The 12,773-nt window shown below is 41.8% G+C and overlaps 1 long non-coding RNA gene across 1 annotated transcript in view; it reads right to left on the reverse strand.

Moving 5' to 3' along the window:
- Positions 1-1,178: 1,178 nt before the first annotated feature.
- Positions 1,179-12,773, reverse strand: part of LOC139031194 (uncharacterized) — a 79,655-nt gene continuing 68,060 nt past the window's right edge. Inside the window, exons 5-6 of the long non-coding RNA XR_011483583.1 lie at positions 6,136-6,264; positions 1,179-1,764 (exon numbers count right to left, since the gene is read on the reverse strand). This is a non-coding gene — a long non-coding RNA (uncharacterized lncRNA). The remainder of the gene's footprint in view (positions 1,765-6,135; positions 6,265-12,773) is intronic.

The following is a 12,773-nucleotide window of genomic DNA, read 5'->3' on the forward strand; positions in this document are numbered from 1 at the left end:
GAGCAGAGATATTACTTTGCCGACAAAGGTCCATCTAGTCAGAACTACAGTTTTTCCAGTAGTGATGTATGGATGTGAGAGTTGGACTATAAAGAAAGCTGAGTGCCAAAGAATTGATGCTTTTGAACTGTGGTGTTGGAGAAGACTCTTGAGAGTCCCTTGGACAGCAAGGAGATCAAACCAGCCAATCCTAAAGGAAATCAGTCCTGAATATTCATCGGAAGGACTGATACTGAGACTGAAGCTCAAATACTTTGGCCACTTGATGTGAAGAATTGACTCACTGGGAAAGACCCTGACGCTAGGAAAGACTGAAGGCAGGAGGAGAAGGGGACGACAGAGAATGAGATGGTTGGATGGCATCACCAACTCAATGGATGTGAGTTTGAGCGAGCCCCGGGAGTTGGTGATAGGAAAGCCTGGTGTGCTGCAGTCCATGGGATCACAAAGAGTTGGACAGGACTGAGCGACTGAACTGAGCCATGCCCTTGGCAGTCCTATAGTAGAAGTGTGGCGTCCTAACCACTGGACCACTAGGGAATTCCCTTTCCAAATACTTTTAATCCGAGGTTGGTTGAATATGTGGATGTGGAACCCACAGATACAAAGGGACTGTATAGAATTTACTTATTTATTACAACTTAAGCTCTTCACTAATGTACCCCAGAGCACTTTGTGCCTAGAACGTAGCACAAGATTTGTTGAAGTTATGAATAAAGGAACAGATTTAGTCTTTGTCACCAGGTTTCTAAAATTTCAGGATAATGATGGGGATGATGATGATGGTGTTTGTGCATTTCAAGAGGAAAAAGGAATACAAAAAAATTCTTCAATACTTGAAAGCAGGAGCTCTCTTTTACAATATGCTAGCCGGTTTTTGATATGTGTGTGTGTGTGTGTGCACATGAGCGTTCAATTGTCTGACTTTTTGTGACCTCATGGACTGTAGTCCACCAGGCTCCTCTGTGCATGGGATTTTCCAGGCAAGAATACTGGAGTGGGTTGCCACTTCCTCCTCCAAGGGATCTTCCTGACCCATGGATGGAACCTGGAGCTCTTGAGTCTTCTGCATTGGCAGGCGGATTCTTTACCACTGAACCCAAATCCTTCTAAAATGTATTCCACATTCTCTTGCTACTTTAAGATGCTGCCTGAATACTGATTTACCTTTTCTTAAGAGGCTCTGGGCCTCTCTAGGTTTCTCAATAATAGTATCCTGCTGTCGTATGAGGAAGTCTTAGATCCTGCTGCGATACCCCGGGGTGTACCCCAGATATCCTTTTTAGTTTGGTTTCTAATTCAGCTGAGCCACGGAGCCTGGAAGTGGAAAATGGAACACTAGTTAGAGAGGAGACAGCTCCTCTCTCCGGTTTTCCATCACTGAGCAGCTCTGTCTCCTCTCTGTCAACCATCATCTCCTGCTTACTCATCAGCTTCCTCAAGGCCATATAGTTAGGTTTTATTTTTCTCAAGAAAAGTGATCATTTGTCAGCACAAGAGCTCTGCAGAGAACTGGTCAGGGAGGAGAACCTTCTGGAGGGCTGAGGGATGGAGCGCTGAGGTGGGGGTGGGGCTGGTGCAGGCCACTTCCTCTTTCTGCCAGGGACGGCTCCCTCTGTGTTTGACAACTGGGACAAAGCAGCCGCCCCTCGAGCTGCTTCCTCTTGCACCAGCTCCCGCCGGCTGTCTCTGGCAGATTTTCAAACAAGACTTGTTTCGCCCACTGCGCCAAATGCTGGCAATCACAGTGGACACAAATGCCAGCTGAAAAGCCAAAAGAAAGAGGAAATAAGCAAGGCCATAAGTGACCCCTTTCAAACAATAAAAGAGGTTCAAGAGTCCCCTACATAATATATGATTTTTCTTTTTTTTTTGTAATACCCTGATGTTTGAGAAAAAGCAGTAATTCTAGAATTGGCAGAGTCTCTGCTTACAAAGTTTCCCAGCAGGAGATCCAGGGACCCAATTAGAGGGGAAATATGCCTAATCTTGCTTTTTTTGCTTTCCTTTGAGTTGTGTTTCTCTCATTCTAAGTACCTCCTTAGAATGAATGCAATGATGGGTATTTAATTCACATTTCATTCACCAGTCCCTCTAAATTACACACCTAATCTCTCTCCTAACACTCACTCGGATTTTTATCAGGTGAGCCCTGAAAGAACTTCATGTCTTAGACAAAGAAAGAGAGGGGGAGACACCTGAGAGGAGAAAACAGGGACAGACTTTCTTAGGTGTTTTTCCCCCTTCATGGAAAACACCTGAAAGAGAATCTCTTCTATTTCTGGTTGAAATTGAAATCCATGCCCTTCTTTCTTTAAAAAAAAAAAAAAAAATTGCTTGTGTATGCATATGTGTGTGTTTATGTATAAGCATACCTGAGGATCACAGTTTACAAAGAAAAAATGCTTCATTTGCTTTGAAATATATCATTGAAAAATACTATGCTCTGAATATTTTTTTAAATTCCAGAATAAAGCAATAATTAGAATTCTCTTTTCATTTCAGGCTGAGCTCCTCAGAACAATTCCCATGTTCATTCCTGGAAAAATGGGTGATGAATGAGAGGGTGAAAACCTGTAAATCAATCCATTTTCACAGGGAGTAGATGCTCGATGACACAGGGAAAACAAAGGGACTTATCTTTTACGCTAGAGGGATGTTTATCTAAGCATTTTAATTTTCTACTTATATATTTTTAATACCGAATAAATAGGATTTTTAGAATGCTTAGTTGTCATTGTTGTTTTAATCTGTTCTTTACCACCAAAAAGAAGAAAGAGAAAGGTCCACTGATTAATGTATTGCTAGCTGGATACTTATTACATATGTTTTGGGAGGATCTCATTTCCTTGTAATCAGATGCTCTCAAGTTCAAGTCCATTACCTTTTTAAAGGAATAGTGATTTCAATGCGGCTTACTTCTTAGATTTCCAGAATTAGACTCTGCCACCCTAACTCCCTAAAGGAGAATATATTTAATAACTGACTTTATAGATTGAGATCTGCCAACACTAGATCATCAAGGTCATTCCATTTTTCTACTCTGGGGGCTCTACCTGAGGCAAAAAAATAGGAAATTCCATGGCATTTCCCCCCCGCCTTTTTATTCCATGGTGCTTTTAGAAATGTGCTGTCTTTTGGGGCTGCAGGTAATTTCATATTCATAACAATTTAGTCTACTTTAGTCTAGAGCTAATTATGGTTTCTTATTGCTTTGACTAAAAGTAAGCCTAGGAGTATAACCTATTATATTCTGCACCAACAAAAACATTATGTTCATTTCTTTTTTCCCCACATGGGAAAGAGGATGAAAGAGGTGCCCAGTGGGAAGTTTCTAATAAGCAAAATGAATCAGTTATTTTACACCATGTAAAATTAAAAAGTTGTTTATTTGGAGGTGTTTGAGATTCTTAATCGATTCAGTGCATGCTAAATCGATTCAGTCATGTCCCACTCTTTGCAGCCCTATAGACTGTAGCCCACCAGGCTCCTCTGTCCATGGAATTCTCCAGGCAAGAACACTGGAGTGGGCTGCCATGCCCTCCTCCAGGGGATCTTCCCGACTCAGGGATCAAACTCACATCTCCTGCATTGGCAGGCGGGTTCTTTACCACTAGCACCACCTGGGAAGCCCTTAAGAAGATTCTAATGATCTTGAAATTCTTACTATTAGAAAACAGAGGGACTTCCCTGGAGGTCCAGAGGTTAGGACTCATTGCTGGGGGTGCGGCTCTGATCCATGGTCAGGGAACTAAGATCCTGCATGCTGCACAATGGAAAGAAATAAAGGAAACCGAAAATTAGCGTTCCTGAGTACTACAAAGGTGACATCAGGAAGCAGAGTGTCCTATCTGATTCTTCCTCTGTAAATCTCAGGATTGCGTCAAAGAATCAAACTTGTATTTCATTTCATTGGTAAATGATGAATAGCCAGATAACCTACTAGAATTTTTACTCTGGTACACACATACATATTTTTTAATATACTGGCTTTAGTCTAAGAGGTATATTGACCATATGATCTCATGGTTTAAAATTTTGCTTTAAACAGCAGCAATATTATAATGAGCCTGACATTTTAGATCATTGTCCACATGATCCAACCTAAGTATTCGACTAAACAATGTTAATGAAAAAGAGTGATCTAGATAGCAAATCTGCATCATTTAGATGAAATAAAGTGTTTGGATTCAGTGTTCAGAGTGACGTGGGTGGGGTCATGGGTTACAGGCCAGGCTCCAGAGTCAGACCAATTTCACTCAGATCTAGACTCCACCACTTACTAATTGTGTGACCTTGGAATTGCTTCAAATCTAAAGTCTCTAATAGAGTTACAAGTGGTAAATGAAATCTGACATATAATGAGGATTCAATAAACATTAGAAATATTTACTGTTATTTCAAATAAATTTATCAGGTATTTTGTACAGCAGGGTTTCTCAATGTTGAAATGGTTTAAATGTGCACATGAGTTCCTTGGGAACCTTGTTAAAAAGCAGATTCTGATTTAGTAGGACTGGGATGGGGCCTGAGCATCTACATCCCTAACAAGCTTCCAGATGGGTATCTCTACTGCTGGACCACAAATCAAGGATATGTGGCAAGAAGAACACATACTTTGGATTTATTCACCTGCAGACTAGAATCCTGACTCCAAACATGTCAGCAACATGACCTGGGCAAGGTCAAGCTTTCTCATTTCTACCATGGAGATGATAATATGTATTTCTAGTTAAATCAATGTTTTGAAAATAAAAAACAGTGAATTCAGGGACTTCCCTGGTGGTCCAGTGGCTAAGACTCTGAACTCCCAATGCAGGGGGCCCAGGTCTGATCTCTGGTCAGGGAGCTAGATCCTACAAATGCCACAACTAAGAGTTTTCATGCTGTAACTAAAAAAGATGCCACGTGCCACAGCAAAAGACCCTGCATGATACAACTGAAAAAATATATATGTATCCAGCATGCCGCAACAAAGACTGAAAATCCTGTGTGCTGCAACAAAGATACATTGCAACCAAATAAGCATGTTTTAAGAATAGTGAAACTCAAAAAAAAAAAAAAAAAGAATAGTGAAACTCAAGCAGTATCTGCCACCTTATAGGTACTTAACAAATCTGAGTTCATTTTTTTCCATAAGACATGCTCTACTGGTTCATCCAATATGAAAGGCTATGCTGAAAATTCCAATCTTCTTTGAAAACATCTTAGAATTTGATGATTATAAAATCAACTTCAATGCTGATTTAAAAGTTTGTCATTGCATGTCAAGCAGATCAGTTCAGACAAGATGTTGTGGTAACACATCAGGAAAATGCCCCAGGCAAGTGGTGGCCAGCTTCACTAGTTACCAACACATGGCCAGTCTTATTTTAGTTTGACTCTCGCCCCTCTTCTTCCATCTCTGAATCACGTTAAATCAAATCCAAGACATAATATTATTTCACCCATAAATATGTCAATACATATCTTTAAAAACTAAGGGTTTTTTCCTTTAAAGACATGACCATGATACCATTATAAGAGTCATTTCAAACAAAATTGCAACTATTTTTTTTTCTTTTAAATTTTTATTAGTTGGAGGCTAATTACTTTACATCATTACAGTAGTTTTTGTTATACATTGAAATGAATTAGCCATGGATTTACATGTATTCCCCATCCCAGTCCCCCCTCCCACCTCCCTCTCCACCCGATCCCTCTGGGTCTTCCCAGTGCACCAGGCCCGAGCACTAAAATTGCAACTATTGAATTTATGCATGTGTGCATGCTCAGTCACTACGTTGCGTCTGACTCTCTGTGACCACATGGACTGTAGCCCACCAGGCTCTTCTGTCCATGGGATTCTCCAGGCAAGAATACTGAAGTGGGATCTTCTCCAGGGGATATTCCTGACCCAGGGATCGAACCTGCGTCTCCTGCATTGGCAGGCAGATACTTTACCACTGAACCATCTGGGAAGCCCATTGAATTCATAGAATATGTAAACCACCATCCAATTTTTACTATAGTTCATGAGATTCGTATGCATGTTAAAGTAGAATTCAAAATAGCCCCACACTTAAGAACAAAGGAAATATGCTTGTTCCCTAAATGCTGCCCTTGTCAAAGAGGACAGGGCAGTCATCGTCTTACCTGCAGGACTGACATCCTCGGCATCCCTCTCCTCATGGCCAGTTTAAATAGCTCTGCCAAGTCTAGGTGTGGATTTCCTCTGCACATTGTCCTCTGTTCTCTGAGCAGTCCCTGCTTCATTCTCTCCATCTGACAGAAAGAGACTGCTTTTAACCTTTGCCAGGAGCACGCCCCTCTGCGCAAGCTGATCTGAGTTCTAAGCTCACACAAAGAGCTTAGGGTTCTAGGAGCTCGTAAATGTTAGACCTCTTAGTTCAGCCACTAGATCTGAAAAGTGAGGTGCAGGAGTGATAAGTCAACTTGCCCTGTTTCAGGATTATCTCAAAAGCTCTCAAAATAAGGGTAAATCATTGCACATTTAATCTGATCCTCCCATGATGATAAAATTTCAATCAAGGAGTTTGATCTCTTATTTTATAACATATTTTTTGTCTTGGAGATTAAGAAATAGATATGATTAGAGCAAAAACATGTCATTAAAGAAGATGAAAGGTTTTTCAGCATTGTCTGAAAACCCATGGGTTCTTTTTGAACCCATATAAAATTTCTATTTCAATTTCTAATTATAAAATATTTCAAACATATAAATACAAAAATCAATATATATATTGTTATATTAATATGCACTAATAATATGCATATTATATAAAAGTAACATATCACCATAGATGTCCTTCCTGCTTAGAATTTTTTATTGAATATATTTGACACACAAGACTGTACATTTAAAGTATATAACCTTAGAATTTTGGAAAGAAAGTCCACTCTACTGTCATCCTTTTCAAATTCTTTCTTTAGAGATAGTCTCATCTTAAAAACAGGTGAATTTCATTCTCATGCAGATACATATTTATATATTCAACTGTATGTTTTAAATTTTTACATGAAGGCTATATACTATGTGTACATTTTACAGATTGCTTTTTTTACTCAACATTATTCTTTCAAGATTGAGTCATGTAGACATATAGGAGGGTCTTGGATCATTCATTTTAATTGCTATACCATAGAATTTGACTGTACGAATAATCCAGTTTATTTAATCCATTCTCCCTCAAAAGAAGAGCTAAATTGATCTGCTAGGTATCTTTTATTAGACTTATCACGAGGTACCCTATCCCTTGGAGGAGGACATGGCAACCCATTCCAGTATTCTTGCCCGGAGTATCCCATGGACAGAGGAGCCTGGAAGGCTGCAGTCCACAGGGTCGCAAAGAGTTGGACATGACTGAAGCATTTTAGCACACTACACCCTATAGCTGTGGTAAATATGCTTACAGCACTGATTCATTTGTTATTATGCATTATTTATTAATGGACTAATAATAAAGGTTATGTCCTTGTTGGTTGCAGGTAAATCAGCATGCTATTGCTCCTCGTATATTAATCCCATATCCACAAATTTTGCTGACTATTTTATTCATTTTGAGATCTTCTTGCGGGAGGATGGTATCGTAGCCCACCACTTCCTTTAGTACTTCTTACTGTAACAGGATGGGCTTCCCTGGTGACTCAGCTGTAAGGAATTCACCTGCCAATGCAGGAGACACAAGTTCAATCCCTGGGTCAGGAAGATCCCTTAGAGAAGAAAGTGGCAACCCACTCCAGTATTCTTGCCTGGAGAATTCCATGGACAGAGGAGCTTGATGGACTAGAGTTCATGAAGTCACAGAGTTGGACATGACTGAGCAACTAAACAACTGTAATAAGATAGAGAAATTGGACTTATCAGAATTTTAGGGGAGAGGTGACTGAAAGCTGGAGAAACAGATGGCTTGGTGGGCTGGTCCTCTTGCAAGAAGCAGCCAGAGCTGAGGACAGCCCACCCAAGGCTTCATGTACAGAGGGTGTCGTGGGTTTGAAAAGGGGGGTGACCTGAGGCACTGCTCGGGGACCTCATGAGATAGTGGAGGTTGCATTTTTAGTGACTCCTCTGTGTCTTAACACGTCTTCAGTTAAAAAAAAAGAAAAAAGTCACATCCTTCATCTCACTGGTATTTTTGCAGGAACCACCGAGAAGGTGGAATTTTGTATCTGGATACGATGCAGGGACACGGAACCGAAGCTGCCAGTATCCACACAAGCAGGAGGGGTGGAGCCCATGGTCCTGGGGGGCACTGGTAGGACAGCCCCCACTCCAGCACTCGGGTGTGCAGTTGACGGTCATCAGGTTTGCATGTCCTCCATGAGAGGGACACACGGTCCAAAAATAAGATTCACTTGCCTTTTCTGCAAAAATTTCTTCTTTTAAAGTCTGAGTTTGCTAATTCTTTGACCTCCTTAAAATTAAAGTGTGATCTACAGGGCATGAGAAAAAAATATCACCTTTACATTATCTCCTTAGTGACGTGTTACAGGGCAAAATTCCATCCTTAGATTCATTTCTTCAGAGCAATCTACACACATAATGAGTTATGGCCTTATGATATCTGAGGAGGTAATAAACCAATTCTGCATGACTAATGTTAATGTAGATTTGTTGATTCATTTAACCCACCAGTGAAAAGGAAAAGACAATAGGAAAAGCTTGGAATGTTGGGTCAAACTACCAGGGTTGAATCCTCACTGTTTAATGATTAATCCTGTGCTGGTTGGGGCCATCACTTAGATTTTGTTGCCTCAGTTTCCTTATCTATAAAATGGAAATGAATAAACAGTGAATCCACATAGGATGGCTGTGAAAATTAAGTGAGTTCAACTTCGTCAAGCCCTTAGAACATTGTCTACCTAATAGAAAGCACCGTTTAGGACTTTCCTGGTGGTACAGCAGATAGGAATCCGCCTGGCAATGCAGGGGATATGGGTTCTATCCCTGATCCAGAAAGATTCCACATGCCACAGACCAGCTAAGCCCGCTGGCCACAACTACTGAGGCCCATGAGCCTAGAGCCTGTGCTCCACAATAAGAGAAGGCACTGCAATGAAATCCCCACGCTCTGAAACGAGAGAGTAGCCTCTGCTCACTGCAACTAGAGAAAGCCCACACACAGCAACGAAGACTCAGAACTGCCAAAATGTATAAATAAATGAAAATTATCTAAAAAAGAAAGCTCTGTCTATTATTAGCTTTGATTACTAGCATCATTAGAGAGGAAGCAAAACTCTGCTTTTTTGGGGGAATAGCCCAAAGAGCAGCTCCTTTTGAGAAGATAAAAAGATGGGAAAATCTACCCACAGAGTATGATTGAAAATAATCGAGAGCAACGGAGAGCAGGGACATTGAGAGTGAAAGAAGGCTTTAAAGAAGAGGGACTCAGGACGTCCCTGGTGGTCCAATGGTTAAGATTCCAGGCTCCCAAGACGGGGGGCTGCGGGTTGAGGAACATGATCCCGCATGCCACACAATGTGGCCAAAATTTTAAAAAAGATGTGGGACCAGGTAGAAATGGTTTCTCTTTTGAAGTTTCCCATAGAACAATGTCTAGATGCCTGGTCCTGGCATTTGGGGAATAATAAAAGTTTCTCGCCATCTGTACCCTCCAGAGTGACCAGCTTTTGTTGCAATAATGCTGCATGAAAAGGCACCCCGTAACTCAGCACAAACGACACCAAGTGTGCATCTGTGGGTCTGCAGGTCAGCTGGAATTGGTTCCAGACTGTGGGTCTGCTCCACAGGGCTCATTTGGTGGTACAGGCTGAGGGTAAGTGGCTACTCGGTTCATGTTCTTCTCCTGGTGGAGGTCAGAAGCTTCCAGAGGCCTGGGGGCAGAGCTCACACACACACAAACACATACACACACACACAATTGATGGTATACAGCCCTGCCCACACTCCATTGACCAAAACAAACCACATGGCCAAGCCCAGCATCCATGGGATGGGGAGGTTCTGTGTTCCCATCCACGGAGGTAGGGCAGAGGCAGTAGAAATATATCCTGAACAAATTCTCGCTTTTCACACCTTCTGTCTAAGATTTTATGGTTTCAGTTGTGTCTCCTCTCAGTCGTTCGTTTCTTTTTGCAGCGTACAGGGTCTTAGTTCCCCGAGCAGGGATCAAACCTATGCCCCTTGCAATGGAAGTATGGAGTCTTAACCACTGGACCACTAGGCAAGTCCCAGCCTTTATTTTCTTAGACTGAAGAATTTAAATCTTTTTCTTCTCTCCTGATAAAGACATCACTCCTGGCTTTGCTTTCACCCTTGGTCTCCTTATCTTGTTAGGCACAACCCATTTTGTTGGTCTTCTTGATTTTATGTCCACATTGAACTGTTGGGCTTCTGAGTAAAGTTGGAAATATTGGGTTGGTCAAAGAGTTCATTCAAGTTTTTCTGTACTGTCTTACAGAAAAACCCAAAAGAACTTTTTGGCCAACCCAAAAGATGCCAGTGTTCTTTTCTAGGATCAGGATAAATAAACAAAACTAACATTTTTGGAATCAATTACATGCCAGGTACCAAGCTAGACATTCTTCATTCCACCTTAGCAATACTCATACATTGTTTTTTTCAGTCCTCACAGATCAAGCACCTCTAGGGATTAGGCAGGCACCCAAGTGAAGTGAGTGGGGTACTGCAGTTTGCTCACATCAGAGGTGACTGCATTGCACGGCAGTATCATTTACTTTATTCACAATCGAAAGGAACACCTGGGAAATGTAAGCACCATTTTTCACTTAGTAACTTCTGCAGCAGGCATCTTGCTCTACACCCATCATAACTCTTCCTATGGGTCACTTTGGAGTAGCATGTTACATTGTCTTCTTTCAACACAGACACACTTTATTCTCTTTTTAACTTTCCCTTTTTTTGGCCATGCTACCTAGCTTGCAGGATCTTAGTTCCCACACCAGGGATCAAACCAGGGGCCACAGCAGAGAAAGTGTCATCCTAAACACTGGACCGCCAGGGATTTCCTGACTCTACACATGTGTGCTCAGCTTCTTCATTCGTGTCCAACTCTGTGGGACCCCATGGATTGTAGCCCACCAGGTTTCTCCGTTCATGGGATTCTCCAGGCAAGAATACTGCAGTGGGCTGCCATTTCCTCCTCCAGGGGATCTTATCAACCCAGGGATCAAAGCCGCCTCTCTTATGTCTCCTGCACTGGCAGACGGGTTCTTTACCACCAGTGCCACCTTGGGAGCCCTGACTATATACACAGTTTACAAATTCAACATTTAGATTTCTCTTACACAAAGAGCACAACCCTTTTATAACTGTCCTTAAATATACAGCTCTCATATATTTAATTTTCCCATTTCTGTGGGATATACACTCACAGATAGTTCACTTTCCTCTTAGGTATAAGAAAATGACTACACAAAAGTGATGTCAAGTAGCAACTGACATTCAGCTGCGTCGTCAGGGTTTCCTTCAGGAAATGATGAGGACTGGGATGAAATAGAGAGTGCGTGCCCACCCACGCACCATCCCTCAGCTCTGAACAATTACTGCCATTTAGGAATTCAAGCCCCCCAAGATTCAGATTCGTCATATAAAAATTCTCAATTTTTAAGTGTCACTAACGTGGCTCAGAGGTTAAAGCGTCTGCCTCCAATGTGGGAGACCAGGGTTCAATCCCTGGGTTGGGAAGATACCCTGGAGAAGGAAATGGCAACCCACTCCAGTATTCTTGCCTGGAGAATCCCATGGACAGAGGAGCCTGGAGGCTACAATCCACGGGGTCGCAGAGTCGGACACGACTGAGCAACTTCACTTCACTTCAACCATATTAGTCAGGATAGATTAAGCTATGCTGTAGTACAAACGAACCCTCAAATGTCACTGGCTCAGCACAAACTCAGATGCAGGTCAAGAGGATTCTCTTATCTGGTGACTCAGGGAGCCAGGATCCCTTTATCTTGTGATGATGCCACCTCTGTAGATGGTTTCCAAGACTACCACTGCTGGGAGAAAGAGATGCAAAATGCACACCAGCTCCTAAGTGCCTTGATCAGGTGATGACGCACATCATTTCAATTCACAGTTCACTGATCATATAGAGTTGCTTGAATCCAACGAAGACAGGGAAATTAAGGGGAGCAGTTGGATATTTGATGACCACTCATTGCCCCTACCATAGCAAATAATTCAAAACAAATGAACAAACAAGAAAAATCCCTGGGCATATCAAACAAAATACAAATGCAGTCTAGGATCCAATACAGGGACTAATAATTATTTTGCAGTTGTAAGCAACTAGGGCTTGGGACCTGCCTGGTGGTCCAGTGGCTAAGACTCTGTGTTCCCAGAACAGGGGGCCTGGATTCAATCCCTGGTCAGGGAACTAGATCCCACATGCCACAGCTAAAGATCCTATACACTGCAACTAACACCCAAGGCAGTCGAATAAATGAATAAATATTTTTTTAAAAAAACTATGGTGGGAATGCAAACTAATATAGCCACTATGGAGAACAGTGTGGAAATTCCTTAAAAAACTGGAAAGAGAACTGCCATATGACCCAGCAATCCCACTCCTGGGCATCCACACCGAGGAAACCAGATCTGAAAGAGACACGTGTATCCCAATGTTCATCGCAGCACCGTTTATAATAGCCAGGACATGGAAGCAACCTAGATGCCCATCAGCAGAAGAATGGATAAGGAAGCTGTGGTACATATACACTATGGAATATTACTCAGCCATTAAAAAGAATTCATTTGAATCAGTTCTAATGAGATGGATGAAACTGGA

Source organism: Odocoileus virginianus, chromosome 26, assembly GCF_023699985.2.
Source record: "Odocoileus virginianus isolate 20LAN1187 ecotype Illinois chromosome 26, Ovbor_1.2, whole genome shotgun sequence".
NCBI classification, from domain to species: domain Eukaryota; kingdom Metazoa; phylum Chordata; class Mammalia; order Artiodactyla; family Cervidae; genus Odocoileus; species Odocoileus virginianus.